The sequence below is a fragment of the Hydra vulgaris genome, chromosome 03 (assembly GCF_038396675.1).
Source record: "Hydra vulgaris chromosome 03, alternate assembly HydraT2T_AEP".
Taxonomy (NCBI): Eukaryota; Metazoa; Cnidaria; class Hydrozoa; order Anthoathecata; family Hydridae; genus Hydra; species Hydra vulgaris.
Genome location: NC_088922.1, coordinates 43430161 through 43446674, shown reverse-complemented (window position 1 = coordinate 43446674; position 16514 = coordinate 43430161). Strand labels below are relative to the sequence as shown.

General features: G+C 28.9%; 1 long non-coding RNA gene across 1 annotated transcript; it reads right to left on the bottom strand.

The window, feature by feature from the left end:
- Positions 1–11887: 11887 nt before the first annotated feature.
- Positions 11888–15992, bottom strand: LOC136078179 (uncharacterized). The gene is made up of 2 exons (XR_010637590.1): positions 15605–15992; positions 11888–12129 (listed from the first exon to the last, which is right to left on the bottom strand). It is a non-coding gene; the product is annotated as an uncharacterized LOC136078179 (long non-coding RNA).
- Positions 15993–16514: the final 522 nt, after the last annotated feature.

Sequence of the window (16514 nt, the reverse complement as noted above, 5' to 3'; positions counted from 1 at the left end):
CATAAATGTAAATAAACAACGAAAAATGTTAAAAATATAATAGTATTAAATATTAACATAATATGTTGATATACTGCCGCAGAATATTAAACGTCATTATGAGAAATATTTTTAATATTAAATTGTTCTGAACTCATAACTCGATGACATCGAAAAATCTTGGCACACGTGTGACGGTGTTGCGAATACATGGTTGATGAGATCGGAATACACAGAGACGTTTTATTTCGACGAGATCGACAAATTTTACTTAGGATCGGGTGCCAAAATTATTTATAATTTATCAATAAGCAATTTTTTTATCTCCGTTCTTTATACTTTATAGTTGAAAAGACAGATAAGAGTCTTCTTTTAATTTGTTTGGTTGTTTAAAGATTAATACTTTTAAAATATAAACCTAACATTATCACTTATATTTTATGTATCAGCACCCATGAAGTCAACTTCTACTTTAGCCTTCCAATACTGCCAAAGAATGAATGCCCTTATAAGTGGTTGGGTGCATACCGTAACACTTGCTCTGATAAAGATACTTACAGGTTGGATTTGTCAAAGTTTTCAAAGAAAGTTTTGTGCGCGCCTCCTTCATCCGTAAAAAGTGAACGCCTATTTAGCACAACTGGAAACATATTTGAAGCAAAAAGAAACAGACTATTACCAGAGCATGGAGAACAGATTGCATTTTTAAACTATAATATGCCTACTTCGATTGAATAAATTATTATTAAGTAAATAATAGACTTCGTAGTTCAACGGATTCATCTTTTTTTAACAAAATTTAAACACTCCACTATTTTTTATTTTTAAAATTAAGTAAAATAGCCTACATAAATAAGCAAAAGTTTGTTAAAAATAAACAGGAAAACAAACCTTAAAAATTTATGATTACTTTTTTCCCAGTGCGCTTCTTTACTTTACTTAAAAGCGTACAAAATATCGCTTAAGTTTAATGCAATTTAAAATTTAAAACAATTACTTTCTTCAATTACTAAGATATTTTACTTAAAAGCGTGCAAAATTTTTCTTAAAATAAACGTTAAATAAATGTTAAATAAAATTGTTGAGTTGATTGTTCGTTAAAGTTATTATTTATACTAATGAACAAGCGAGTCGGCAAGTTTTAAAAAACGAGTACCTTTTTTCTTTTAAAGTTGGCAAAATCGTATTGACACAACCCCTCCCCCCACGTGATACTTACTCGCGCTGGCCCTGTCTGTGTACTTAGGGGCTGTTCAAATAATACTTTTTTTGTCGTTTTTCTAACACCCCCCTCTATTTTTTTTGTCGTTTTTCTAACACCCTCCCCTATGTGACATTTTGTGGCATTTTGAAGAACCCCCACCCCCCCCACCCTGTGTGACGTGACAAAAAAATTTTTTTATAAGTTTATATTTTAATTGTAATAGTTTATTTTTATAAAAAATACAATTGGTAAATATCTGTCTAAAACCTAAATTTGTTCCCAAATCGGACTTTGACCTACAAGCATTGGAGTTCCATGTTCTTCAATAATTTTTGAAGGCCAGTTGAGGTCAGAGGTATCAACATCATAATGATCATACCACTCAATTGTTTCTTTGTCCGAATTTAAAAAGACACACATGAGGTCAGATAGACGTTGAGCAATAAAGGGTTGAGGTCTAACTTTTTGAATTTCATTCGAATATCCAATACTTGAGCAAACTGTTTTGTGTTGTTTCATTGATTTGATAGTTGCAAAATATAAACTGCAATTGGTACAAAATCTTTTTGGTAAGGAATTTTGAATGCTTGGACATGAGTAGTCGTATGGCAATCCATTGGGATACTTTTTTGTAACTGTCGTGGGCAAAATTATTTTGCAAAGTGATAAGTTTAAAAAGAGAGATGCAAAGTTGTTCTTTGTATTATATCATTCAAGACCATCTTCTCCTAAGAACAAAGAAATTAGTGGTGGAAGAAAACCAGTTGGAATAAGATGAAACAGTGAGCTGCGACGATGACCACAGCATTTTTGATCATTACATTTTACAATTTGAAGGAAGTATTGACTTTCTCTGACATGTTTAGCATCCCACTCTGCTCCAAAATGTTTTAACTGTACACATTTTTCACTGTTTGGTTTTATGTACTCGGCTTTAGTTTCAAATCCATCAATGACTGTGCTAGACCAAATTTGTGCAAGAACTTCACCTGCTTTGGTAAAGTTTGCCTTCTCCATAACTTTGTCTGTTGTTTCTCCTCTTGAATTAAGATGGCTTCCAAAATGATAAAATGGAAGTATAATTCCTGCTAGGTCATGGCTTAGGGGAGCCATTCTTCTCTCAACCCTGTTAAAGGCACTTCTTCAAGGAGCATTAGTGACCACAAACATTGCATCAAGATCATGCTCTTTGAAATAAGTCTTGGCACAATGAATTGTTTTTTCGTATCTTGGATTTTCATCTGGCCCACCATCAACAGTTATAATCATGATTGGTTTGCTAACTCCATCTTCAGTAAATAAGCTGCTTTTAAATGCAGGAAGATGGTTTATTCTGTTCATGTCTTCTAAGTGACTAACTGCTGTTGATGAATCATGTTTTGCACTTCTGATTGCTATGTATGTTGGGCCAGAGTATGTGACTGCTTGTTTTTTTCATGCAATCCTTTTAATTTCTATGACTGCAATTACTGAAGGAATAAGTTTGTGTTGAGGGGCAATTACAAAATCATGATCAGCTAAAGTTACCTTGTACTTAATAAGCATCATCATTGGTGCTTGTTTGCTTGCAGCTGTCAATCCAATTGGCACCCTAGCTTTATCATCCTGGGAGTGAAACGTCACTTTTTTAGGACCCAAGACTGCCGCAAGTTCTTCAAGGGCACTAATGGATGATTTGGCAAATTTTGTGTCTGCATGATATTTATGCTCAGAATTTTGTGCTCTTATTAACCGGACAGGTGCAGTTTTAACATGTCTTTTTCCTTCTGTGCTCAATGATCTGCTTGGAAGTAATCTTAAGTAAACTCCTGATCTCGAGAGTTTGTAACCATGATTTTTCAATTCTTTAACCAAGTCATTTAATGTTTTTACAGTTCGAACCATTTCAGTTCTTCTCCTATCATCAGAAGCAGACCCTTTTATGGCAATATCTACAATTGCTTTTATTAAACTGTCCTGATCACAGGCTAGCGGTCGACCTTTTGATACTGAATTTTTAATTCCCACAACTTTTTTCTAATATCTGGATCTAATGCTTCTATAGCTTTTTTTCTTTTTAGTCTGGTTGCTGTTTGGCGTTCAGTGGCTTTTTGACGAAGTACAAGATCTCGGTTTTTTTCTACCAAAAGTTTTTGCTTTTGCCCTAGTATTTGGTAGTCTTCTTGTGACAACAAGTTGCAATTTCTTTTTTCAGTGAGATATGCAATATCTTTTTGTAAAATAAAAATTTTATTTTTTAACTGATCTTGTTTCGGGGCTTGTTTTGTTACAACTTTTGAGAAATTGGAACTTTCTTTTTCACACTCTTCACTTGTTGTAATTGATGGGGTCGCGTCAGTCACGCCATCAAAAGTGATTTTAGATTCGACCGCACGCTTTTTTGGTGTATTCGGTACTTGGTTCGGTAATTTTGTCCAGTAAGATAAAATACCAACTTTATTTCGGAGTTCAATTTGTTTTAGCTCTTTTAACTTTTTTTCAACTTCTACATTTAATTCGGATAATGTTTTGCTCTTTGTTTTTCAATTTTTCAAAAATGAACGAAACATTTTTGAAAATTTAAAAAATTTTCAAAAATGTTTCGTTCACTCGGAATCTGGGCTTAAATTTTTGAGATTTTTTTAAAAATTTTTAGAAATTTAGTTTTTGCCACCTTTGAACCCATTTTTTTGGCAAGGCAAAAAGTTGCACATAGCTTTTGTAGTTAATATCAGACGTAACCCAAAAGCTCTCTCCAAAAAATATAAAAAAGTTGCGTGACACTGTGCGGTTGGCTAATTATCATAGTTCAAAAGTACAAAATCAATCACTTTTGTCAACTTTTAATCGGAGTTAATTCTAGCGGCGAAGTGTTGCACACAATTTTTCTTTTAGGATTTGAAATTATCAAAGGTATTGAGTCTAAAAATGCAAAGAAAGTTATGTGATACCTAAGGCCTATTAATATATTAAGGCTTGAAATTGGAAAAAAATGTTTTAGTATACTTACAAAATGAACCATTACGGCAGAGGCGCTTAGTTTTGTAAAAATGTAAACATATCCAACTGTCAATACAAAAAGGTCCTAACATAATAATAAAAAAAATTCGTGTGATCTTTAGATATTAAGTTAAAAATAAAGGTACAAATTGTTAAAAATGATTAAGTACGAAGAGATATTTTTTTGGACACACAGATGAGGTTTTCGCTCACAATAAAATTTCTATCATCCAAAATTAGCATTTAGCATTACACAAAACATTGCACGTAATGTTAAGAAAAAATTTAAGCGTTTCTGACTATGATATAGAAATCATAACAATTGAAATAAATAATAATAAAAAACAATACATGATCAGAAGTGAATTATTTAAATTTACGTCATAACCAAATAACTTGTGGTGATCGAATGGAAGAAGAATCGCTGATATCACGATTGTGGAGAAACAAGTTAGTGGGCGGTTGTTTACTTTACCATAAAAATGTCTTAACTTTATTTTAACGATCTTTAAAATTTGCATAAATAGAGTAGATATTTTATCATTGCTATTGAGAAATAGGTACTGCATAAATAGAACTTGTTTTTAGTTGAGTATGAAACAAAACAAATATTTTTATGAAAACTGTTGTTGCTTTTCAAAAGGAAATTGTGGATCATTCAAAAAACATAAAATTATAAACAAAATGTTCTACATTCATCAGCTGGGAGATGTTGATGTTAAGAAACACCTCATCAACTTAAAGGTAATTATGTATTTTAAATTTACGCAGACTGTAATATAATTTTTATAATTACATACTTTATAACTTCTCTGCAATAAGATTTTGAGACAAAGTTCTTTAAACAAAAAAAAATAGCTCTTTTAATTAATTCCTCACTCTTTTAATAAATAATCACTAAATTAATCACACTCTTGCAATGTTGTATTTTAATAATAACAACAATGTATTTCAAACTTGTAAACATTTTTCGTGAAGAGTCAGATTATAAACAATGCTTTAAATGACACACTTAATAATTGTTTAAAAAATTGTTTTTAGGTCATGCGATTAAACGATAATAATATTTGGGAAGAAAATGGACTTATTGCAAATAGACTTAAAAGAAATCTTGAAAAGGATGAACAAATATGTGCTTTTCACCGGTACACGTTTGGTATTGCATGGAGTCCTCCAAAAACATGCTTTCATCCTCACCATCTAAATATAAAAGGAAAAAAATCTTCCGCTTTAAGGGCGTCACCAATACATGTCGTCATATCAATGTCAAAGCGATACAATGAAGTATTTTCAGTTGGTGCAATGCTGTGTTTTACCCATTTAAAGCAAGAAACTGCTTTATCTAGAGTCAACGAAAACACCAATTTATGTACAGAAACACAAACACAACAAGAACAAACATATATGACACCTGCTACTCCAGATGAAGAATTTGATCCCGGTGAAAATAATGTTTCACAGGAGATTTTGGACGAATCTCTAAGAAGCCGTGAGAGTGTAACTGAGGTTCTTAATGCAAGTCCAATAAAATTTAGATTAAAAAGGAAGTTCGAATATCTGGAAGATACTACTAAAGATAAGTTAAAACGCAAGTATGTTCGCCTAGAAAACTTATTAAAGAAAAAATTTGCGGAAGCTGTTGCTCCTGGACAAGAGGAAAAACTTATAGATTTACTTAACAGTAAAAATGTTGATGAAATAAATAGCCCTCTCCCAATTGAAATTATTCGTGCTCAGAAAGTATATAAGCAAAGTGATTCCATGGGAAAGTTAGTTATCCTCTCATTATTAGACCATACCAAGTATACCAAAAAGTTTATAATGAACACATTTGAGTGTACCAAACATCGTATAGAAACAGCAAGAAAATGGCATGCATCTCATAAAGGGTTGGCATTTCCAGAGAAGAAAGTATTCGTCCGATCTAGTCTTGATCAAACAAAGTGTGAACATTTCTTAGACTTTATATTTACAAGCGGTATTTTGCATGATGTTGCTTATGGAATAACCAAATTAAAATACGACAGCGGTGAAGAACAAAAGATAGTGCATGCAATACTGACGACAAAATATAGCCACGCTATCATGTTCTATCGAAAAAGTTGTAGTGAAAACAATTATATACCATTATCTGATTCAAGTTTGTGGAAAGTATTGCATGCAATAAAACCTTCAAGTCGAAAAAGCTTAGCTGGATTAGATGATATTACTGCTTCAGGCATGAATGGTTTTCAAACATTACAAAAATTGGCACAAAGATTTAGTTCTAAATCTCTCGAAGCTGCCCTTGAAAAAGGAAAAAGGTATTTGAAAACAAGTTATCAAACCAATTGTAATGTCAATGACTAAAACATTTCTTCTCATAGCTCAAAACATGCCTTATCAGATCCATCTGAAAAAAATCTTCAATCCAACACAGAGATATCAGAAGTGGTATGTGCCGATTGCTATGATTTGTGCAAAGCTATCGAGATGATCAAAGAACTAACAATTCAAAATTCTGACGATGCTGATTCTATTTATGATTTGGAAATTGATGTAAAGGATGTATTCAACTACATAAAACACCTGATGAGAGATTCTCAACAGAAAAAGGCAAAAATCGAAGCTTTTAAGCAATTAAACGATGAAACTGCTTTCTGGCTTAAAGATTTTTGTCAAAAAATTCTTCCGGTTCGATACAGAGAGGGCCAAAAAGAGTATTTTGGCAAGAAAGGAATGAGTTTACATGTGGATATATTCTTCATAAAAATAGCAGGAAAGTTATTCAAACGTGTTTACTTTACTTCAATGTATAGGTGTGATCAGGGAATAGGTGATGTTGTTTCGTTAGCCACTGAAGTTTTAGACCAATTCAGAATTGATCAACCGCATATCAAGAAAATGTTTACCAAATCTGATAATGCCGGCTGCTATCAGGGAAATCTTTCAGCTGAAGCAATCTACAATGTATGCAAAGAGAGAGATATAAAGTTGCTGAGATATGATTATAATGAACCCTGTTGTGGAAAAGATCAATGTGACAGGGAGAGTGCAGTTGTAAAGACAATTTTAAGGAGTTACGTTGACTCTGGTAATAATCTTTTGACTGCTGAAGATATACACAAGGCTATGCATTATAGTTTTGGCGCTAAAGATGCAAAAGTAGCAGTTGCTCAAACTAGCAATGATAAAACTGTAATTACTGGACCAAAGATTATGAACATTAGCAACTATCACTCATTTGAGTTTGGTGAGAAAAGTATGAAGATGTGGCGTTATTTCAATATCGGTGAGGGAATTGAACAAGAGTATGGAAATCTTAAAATTCAACCCTCGATTAAGTTGTTGTTGCCATATAGCAAAACAGATAATTCAATTAAGCGTAACAAGTCACTTAAGGAAAAACAGAAAAGAAGTGACAGGCAATTATATTCATTAAGATTTTGCACTGAAATGAATTGTACTTTATCATTTGAAAGCGATGCTGAGTTAGAAGAACACATGCTATCCGGTCTTCATACAGTTCCGAAATCATTAACATCATTGGATAAAGTTCGCAACTCGTTTGTTCATAAGATGAAAATTACTTCACAACTAAATATGCCAATTTCTTCATCCTCTAACAGTGCTTCCGTAAAAGACAAACCACATTGCATGAACATTTTTCTATTGCAAGGTTGGGCATTACCAGTTCGAAGTTCTTTTAGATTTTCAAATCAGCAGAAAGAACTGTTGTATAAATACTTTATTCGTGGAGAAGAATCAGGTAATAAAATGAGCCCTGAGCAGGTTCACATGCAGCTGAGGAGAGAACTTCCGCCTGATCAATATGTAACTAGCCAACAGATAAGATCTTTATTTTCAAGGTAGGCATTGTTGCTATCAAAACTTTTGCAAATTAGATTATGTTTCTGACTGTTAAATAGTTCTTTTACAAATATGAAATTAAAATTTAGGTGAAAGTTATAATTTTGTGTGTTTGTTTACATATGTTTAAAAATATGTACAATTGATATAGATTTAAAAATATGTACAATTGATATAGATTTAGTAACCTGAAAAGAAAAGGTAAGCTGGTAGAACCGACAACAGAAAATAATGAAAATAGTCAGGTTAACGATAACAAAGAAGTTTATGGCGAAAATGATGACTTTAATCTGGCAGGAGACAATGAAGATGATAATAAATATGAGGAAGACATCGCCAATCTTGCAAAAGAAATTTGTCTTGTATGGAAAGTGAATGATTGGGTTGCTGTCGCATATGAAAAACAATGGAATATTGGATATATTGTGGAGGTAATATTATTCAAAGTATATATTAGTTTCAAGTTTTTATTTTGTTTTACAAAACAGTGCTCTAAAATAAAAGGAATATAAATAAAATGTAAAAATAATTTCAGAATGACATTATATAAGACTTTACAAGTTTTATTGAATGTAAGCAAAATTAAACAAATCATAAACTCTTTATTATATTATTTTAAATGTTGCGCTAATACTTTTAGGTATCTATAATTGGGATCAGAGTTAATTGTATGATTAACGGGCAAGAGAAGAATACTTTTCGCTGGCCAGTTACTACCGAGGAGATAAATAACCAAACTGATAAAATTATCTGTTTAGTAAATGCTCCTTTTCTAATCAGTGGTTGTGGCGATTATTCATTATCCGAAGAAGACTATAATACAGTCATATCATTATTCTTAGAGAAACTTACTGCAGCAGAGTAGAAATTATGTGTGATGTGGTGGATAATGTGTGTAAATGACTCTATTAATAAATGAAAAACTAATTTTTAAATGGAAAAACATTTAAATGTTTGATTTATGTTTTATTTAATTAGCAATATAGTTATCTTGATGTTAGATTTTTGTTCAGTTTTTAATTCATGTTATATCATGCGTGTGACAAAATCACACGAATTTTTTTTATTATTATGTTAGGACCTTTTTGTATTGACAGTTGAATATGTTTACATTTTTACAAAACTAAGCGCCTCTGCCGTAATGGTTCATTTTGTAAGTATACTAAAACATTTTTTTCCAATTTCAAGCCTTAATATATTAATAGGCCTTAGGTATCACATAACTTTCTTTGCATTTTTAGACTCAATACCTTTGATAATTTCAAATCCTAAAAGAAAAATTGTGTGCAACACTTCGCCGCTAGAATTAACTCCGATTAAAAGTTGACAAAAGTGATTGATTTTGTACTTTTGAACTATGATAATTAGCCAACCGCACAGTGTCACGCAACTTTTTTATATTTTTTGGAGAGAGCTTTTGGGTTACGTCTGATATTAACTACAAAAGCTATGTGCAACTTTTTGCCTTGCCAAAAAAATGGGTTCAAAGGTAGCAAAAACTAAATTTCTAAAAATTTTTTAAAAAATCTCAAAAATTTAAGCCCAGATTCCGAGTGAACGAAACATTTTTGAAATTTTTTTTTTTCCCCAACAGGTTTTTTCTATATTCTGATCAATATATAAAAAATTCAAGCAATTTGGAGGAGGTCACTTCCACAGTTTCAGGAATTTGCCTGATTCTTAGAAAAAAGGGCTCTTAAACAATAAACGCTAGCTTGTGAAGTCGTTGCATAGCATTTTTCTTGAAAATTTTCGTATTGTATATAATTATCTCGGAGTTCGCAATTTTAAAAAATTACGCAGTGATAAAAAATTTGATTTAAAAAGGTATTTATCACGTCACACTGTAGCAACCCCCCCTCCCCCATGTGATATTTTGTGACACTTTCCAATACCCGCTCCCCCCTCCCCCCTAAGACTGTCACGTATTATTTGAACAGCCCCTTAAAGCAAAAACAACAGAAATAAGTATTTTCAGATCATTTAAATTTTGGAAACTTAATTAGTAGATAATTTTGGCTTGATGAGGAAATATTACTTTAGCAGAAGCAATAATTTGACAGAACCAAATAATTTAAAAACAACAGTTCTAACGGGTGACAACTAAAAAACGAGGCTGGATTTAAAGACACATATCTCTTTAAAGGAATAAGATTTTAAAAATAAGAAAACTGTTTTAGAAAATTTTTTTCTTTCTAGTTTTTAAATATTTAATGTGTTTTTATTTTTTATAGAAAAATGAATAAAAAAATAAATTCAAAACAAGAAGAGATTAGAAAACGTGTGGATGAATTTTATTTAAATTTCAAAAATGCTGGTAAAAAGTTCACTTATGACCACTTTAAAGTTGAGAATATACCTAAAAGTACTATCTACAAGATAATTAAACGTACTGAAAGTGAATCTGGGTACCAAAGAGTTCAAGGAAGTGGAGTAAAAGCTAAAAAAATGACCAGGACAAACATTGAAGGGCTTAAACTCGTGTTTGACCATAAAGACGGAGTTTCTCAATGACAAGCAGCTAAAAAGTTCAACTGTACTCAGCAAAACATTAGTAGAACATTAAAAAAAAAAAGAACAAATATTAAATCAAGAAAAAAAATGACGATTCCAAAACGATCTGACCAGCAAAAAGCAGCAGCTAGAACTAAGTGCAGTCGATTGTGTCAGAAATTCAAAAATCGTAAACAAATCATTTTTGATGAGTCTTATTTCACGTTAAATTACTCCAGTATCAATGAAAATGATATATTTTATACTAGTGGTGTAAAATCTACTCCATCTACAGTTAAAAACCAAACAAAACAAAAGTTTCAAAAGAAATTACTTCTATGGATTGCTTTTTCAGAAAATGGAATTTCTCAACCTTATTTCGTACCAAGTGAACTGGCTGTAAATCAAAAAATCTATTTAAACAAATGTATTAAGAAGAGACTTATTCCATTCATCAATAAATATCATTCAGATGGTGCATATGTATTCTGGCCAGATTTAGCATCATCTCACTATGCAAAAACAGTAACCATGTACCTAAACACGGAAAACGTGCATTATGTTGAGAAAGCGGATAACCCTGCAAACTTGCCAGAATATCGTCCTATCAAAAATTTTTGGAGTATTTTAAAAGGCCTTGTCTACAAGAATAATTGGCACGCAAAAATTCTTAAAAAATAACGTTCTAGAATCAAGTATTGCCTTAATAAAATTGATATTGAGCTCATACGGAGCCTAGCTCAGTCTATACGAGGCCTAGTTGATAAAGTCAGAAGAAATGGTTTAATTGAGAACAACTGATTATATATTTAAAAACTAGAATAAAAATACTTTCTAGAACATTTTTCCCTTTTGTTTTATCTTACTTCTTTAAAGAAATATGTGTCTTTAAATCCAGTCTCGTTTTTTAGTTGTCACCCGTTATTGTATACATTTAAATCAATATATATGACTATATTGGCAAAGATATAAGTGGGAATAGCTCGTCATTTTGTCGGTAAAAGTTGCTGCTGATCCATAAAAATAAATATTTGTTTGTATTTAATTACTTACATAAGGTGGATCATAATGGGCATTGTACGCTTATAGAAGCAAAGGAAAAAAATAGATCTATTGAAACGGCAGTTGTTAAGGAAGCTAAAGTTACATTTGACAATTTTAAAACAATATCTTTGTGATAATATGGAGGGAATTATAAATTGGTAATGGGACTATTGCGACCCTTAAAAATATTTAAAAAAAGACAATTTCTTGAGCTTGAAGTAATTTTATTGCATAGAACATACATAGGGTGTGTGAGGTGACATCTTTTTAAAATGTAGTTTTAACCCGATATTTAGACGTGACAGCACTTAACATTTTTGAACTCACCAAATACATTAATTAAATTTTGATTTATAAAGACAATTTTCTAATTTATATTATTCATAATATCTACTTTTCAAAGCACGGTACTTCCTTAACATAAACAATGCTTCAAGTTCTTTTATAACATACTCTGCACGTTGAATTAATTTCTCTAGTTCAACTTGATTTGTGACATGCTTATTCTTCATAAATGCATTTTTAAGTTTTGGTTTGAAATAATCAAAACCCAAGGGATAGTCTTTTCCATAGTAAAGCAACTAAAAAAATAATAATAATAAATATATTATTATTATTATTTTTATGTATGTTTATATGTATGTATATATATATGTATATATATGTATATATATATATATATATATATATATATATATATATATATATATATATATATATATGTATATGTATATGTAAATGTATATATATATATATATATATATATATATATATATATATATATATATATATATATATATATATATATATATATATATATATATATAATAATAATAATAATAATAATAATAATAACAATAATAATATAATACTCTATAAAAACATCTAATTAGATAATAATATTATTTATTTAGATGTTTTTACAGACTATATGAGAGTATTATTTGGAACTTATACAAGTCGATAAAATGAAAGCAATTGTAGGTATATGTCTGTTTTGCCATAATAACATCTGTGTTTTTGTAAGAAAATATTATTTTATTTGCTGAAACCAATTCAAATAAAATAAGAAAAAAATAGTTAGCATGATTTAAATCGAACCTGATTGCCAAAATTGAATAAAAAAACGTTTAACATTTTGTTTTGTCACAAACTTCCAAAACTGGCTTCCAAAAAAAACACATGATACCATTTTTATTATTAAACATACTTGATATTAAGGTTATAATAAATAAGATATAACCTCTTCGCAAAATCTTGTTACGAGTAAACAGAAAAATATCAAATCAAATCACTTACATAATCGAGCTTTAAAAGATTATGTTGTAGTGGTATAATCGAGCTTTAAAAGATTATGTTGTATTTAAAAGATTATGCGGTAGTGGTGTAGTGGTAGAGCACTCTCTTTATATGCGAGAGATTCCGAGTTCGATCCCACCACGTCCCTGGTAGTACCGCGCTCAACTTGTTTCTCCGCGCAGCGGCCTTGTTTGTCAAGTTTCATGTTTCAGAGTTATAGAGTTGAGAGAGAGAGTTATAACCACAATTAAGTAGCCTCCTCGTCTGTAGTGGCCTTCTCGGCCTTGGGGAGGTGAATTAACAAAACAAAAAAATTGTTGTAATATAAAAAATTTGGTGTTTTATACTATCTATCTTGGACTAAACGAGGATAGGTTGAGTGGTGGTGTATAAATACATACATACATACACACATACATATTTTTTTTTTCATGATTGGACCACTCCATAACTTCCCTTGGCATTTTTTTTTTAATCTTTGTTGTTGTTTGAAACCGAACGAAAGAAACATAAATACAATAAGTATAATTTGTTACATTATTTGAGCAGTAAAAATCAAAAGAATAATTTAAAAAAAAAATTTAGTTTTTTTGTACTATAATTGTATTCAATTTAGTAAAACACTTATGCTAAAAAATTAAAAAAACCATATAATTAATTTCTGAAAATATTAGTTAAGTTTAAAAATTATTATTTTGTAAAAAAGGAGTTCTTTACCTAATCAGATTTTTTTTCTAAATTATCCGTTCTTTTATTTGTTCAATACGAGAAAGAAAATAACTTAGTCTTTATATTTGTTCTATACTTTGACTTTTTCTCCTTATTGCGTGATTTATTGATCAATTCCTATTAAGAAACATTTATTTAAATGTAGTAACCTTGTGAAATAAATTGAGATTTGTAACAAAATACAGCATTACGAACATTGAAAACGTATACTTAAACTAGTTTTATAGCCCTCCTACTGCAATTGTTTACTTCTTGAAGTTTATTCACAAACTGCAACAAATGGTTAGTGAGATTTCATTTAACCTTTTCTATAAGATATAGGTCCGCTTTATCTCAAGAAAAAGATAAGCTTCATCTAATCTTTTGATGGCATTTTAATACATTATAACTTTTTTTTTAGTTAATTAGTTACTGAAAAAATATTAAAATAAAAATTTAAAAATCAAACTTTATCACATTTATATAGAAAGTAAAATAATAAAAGTTTTCGTATACAATTAAAAAAATTAATAATTATTTATAAAAATGAACTGCATGTACATGCATGTCTCTTTATATATTTTTATCTTTAAACATGTGTATATACTTTTATGTATGTGTATGTAAGACATGACATAAAATACATAAAATATGACAAATGTTACAACGATAGGAATGTGGTTTAAAATCTGCTTTTTTTTTTTTTTTTGAATTTTTTTATCTTCATCACTTAATAATGAAAAAAAAATAATGAAAAAAATTACGCTTAACATTATATTTATATTTAAATAAATTTAATGTTAAGCATAACATTATATTTATATTTAAATAAATTTAATGTTAAGCATAACATTATATTTATATTTAACATTATATTTATATTTAAATAAATTTAATGTTAAGCATAACATTATATTTATATTTAACATTATATTTATATTTAAATAAATTTAATGTTAAGCATAACCTCTACTAGATCAAACAACAAAAATTAAACAAAAAAAAATTGCATAATGGATGCTGCCTTCAATTTATTCTAAAAAAGGCAAAAAAATGAGGTTTGAACTCATTGAGCGAAGTCATGGAATGGTTTAAACAAATATAAGTCCGTTCATTTAAAATCATCAACTTATAAAAACCTTTAATGTTGAACTTCCTATAAAAGTTTAAAAAAAAAGTAATAAAAATTTTTACAAAAAAAAAAACTATTATAAACAATCATATGGTAGAACTTGATTCTTATGGAAAACAAAAAAGTGAAATGAGAAAATAATTGTTCTTTATGTTCATCGTGTCACGCCCCTATTATAACAAGTGAGCTTCATATATAATAAATAATTTCTTATCAGATTTAATATAAAAATAACTTGAAAAATTCATTTTTATGGCATTTGTAGGTATGTGAAAATTAGTTTTAAATCTTAGATTAATAATTCTTCCAATGAACTATAAATAGGAGTAAACTATAAACAATGAAGCTGTTGTTTTTTCATCACATACATTAGATAATAGAAAACAAACATTATTAAAATTACACAACATCGATGTTTTAATGTTCCGTATTTTTCCGGATGATGTGGTAAATTGGTCGACAAACTGAAGAAACATAGCGCATAACTTTAAAACCTTACATTCATCATTTAAGGTTTTAAAACATTTTAAAACCTTACATTCATCATTTATGAAAGCTGGTTCTCTATTAAAACTTGATGTACTAATGGTTCTCAAAATATTTTAGGTCGGCTCAGTGATAAAACATAAAGGTGTTTTCAAAAACTGATTTAAAACTATTGTCGAAAATAATTTCATAATCCAGTTAAACTACTTATCAAATTGAAAAAAAAATATTTGGAAATTTTTTAATTACATTTTGTAATTAAAAAATAGGAATAATTAAAAACAAAAAAAATAGGGCACTTTACTAAAGTAAAAAGTATATTATCCTTAAGTTAGCTTAAGTTTTCAAATTTTTAAACTCACACGGCTATTTATAAACAGACACACATTAGTAAATTGTGTAAACAAATATTAAGAATAAAACCTTCATACCTGCCTGTATAGCTGCAAAACTTTTGCTTTAGTAGGATTGATCATTTTCCTTAATCGAACATCACATATATTGTATTCATTTTATATATGAACTGAAAAAAATGAAAACCCACATATCATTTGCTAACGTAAAGAAAGTCAAGCAACTGCAAAAATTGAGATTTATCATAATTTGATTCACAATTTATTGAGTATTTTTATATTTATTTAGCATATTATTACAATTAAAAAATTTCTTGAGTATTTATTAAAGTTAAAAAAACTATTGAGTATATTATTACAATTAAAAAATTTCTTGAGTATATTATTAAAATTAAAATACTGCAAAAAAAAAATTAAATACCTTAATTAAAAATATGAAATTCAAAATAGAAAAAAATATACAATTAAAATATCAAAATAAAAAATAGAAAAAATATACAATCAAAATATCAAAATAAAAATAGAAAAATATATACAACTAAAACATCAAAATAAAAATAGAAAAAAATTTACAGTTAAAGCATCAAAATAAAAAATTAAAATAATAATAAAAACCTAGGAATTCAAGAAAAAAAAAAGAATGAAATATTTTTTAGATAATACTTTCTATATTTACTTTTCTAAAGTAACATGGAAAAGTGTTTAAAAGTATAGTAACATGGAAAAGTGTTTAAAAGTATAGTAACATGGAAAAGTTTTTAGAACAATAAGCAAAATAAAATATTAAATATTTTATTTAGTTTGTTGTTTTTTACAAAACAATATTTTAAAACAAAATATTGCACTTTTAGGCAAATCTTTTTAAAATTCAGTTTATCTGACATTAAAAATTTTTTTTTTTTAAATATCTGATTTTGTGCTGCAAAATGTTTTATTTTTAATCAATCTCTTTAATTTTTGATCTATAAATGTTGCGACAGATTTTAAC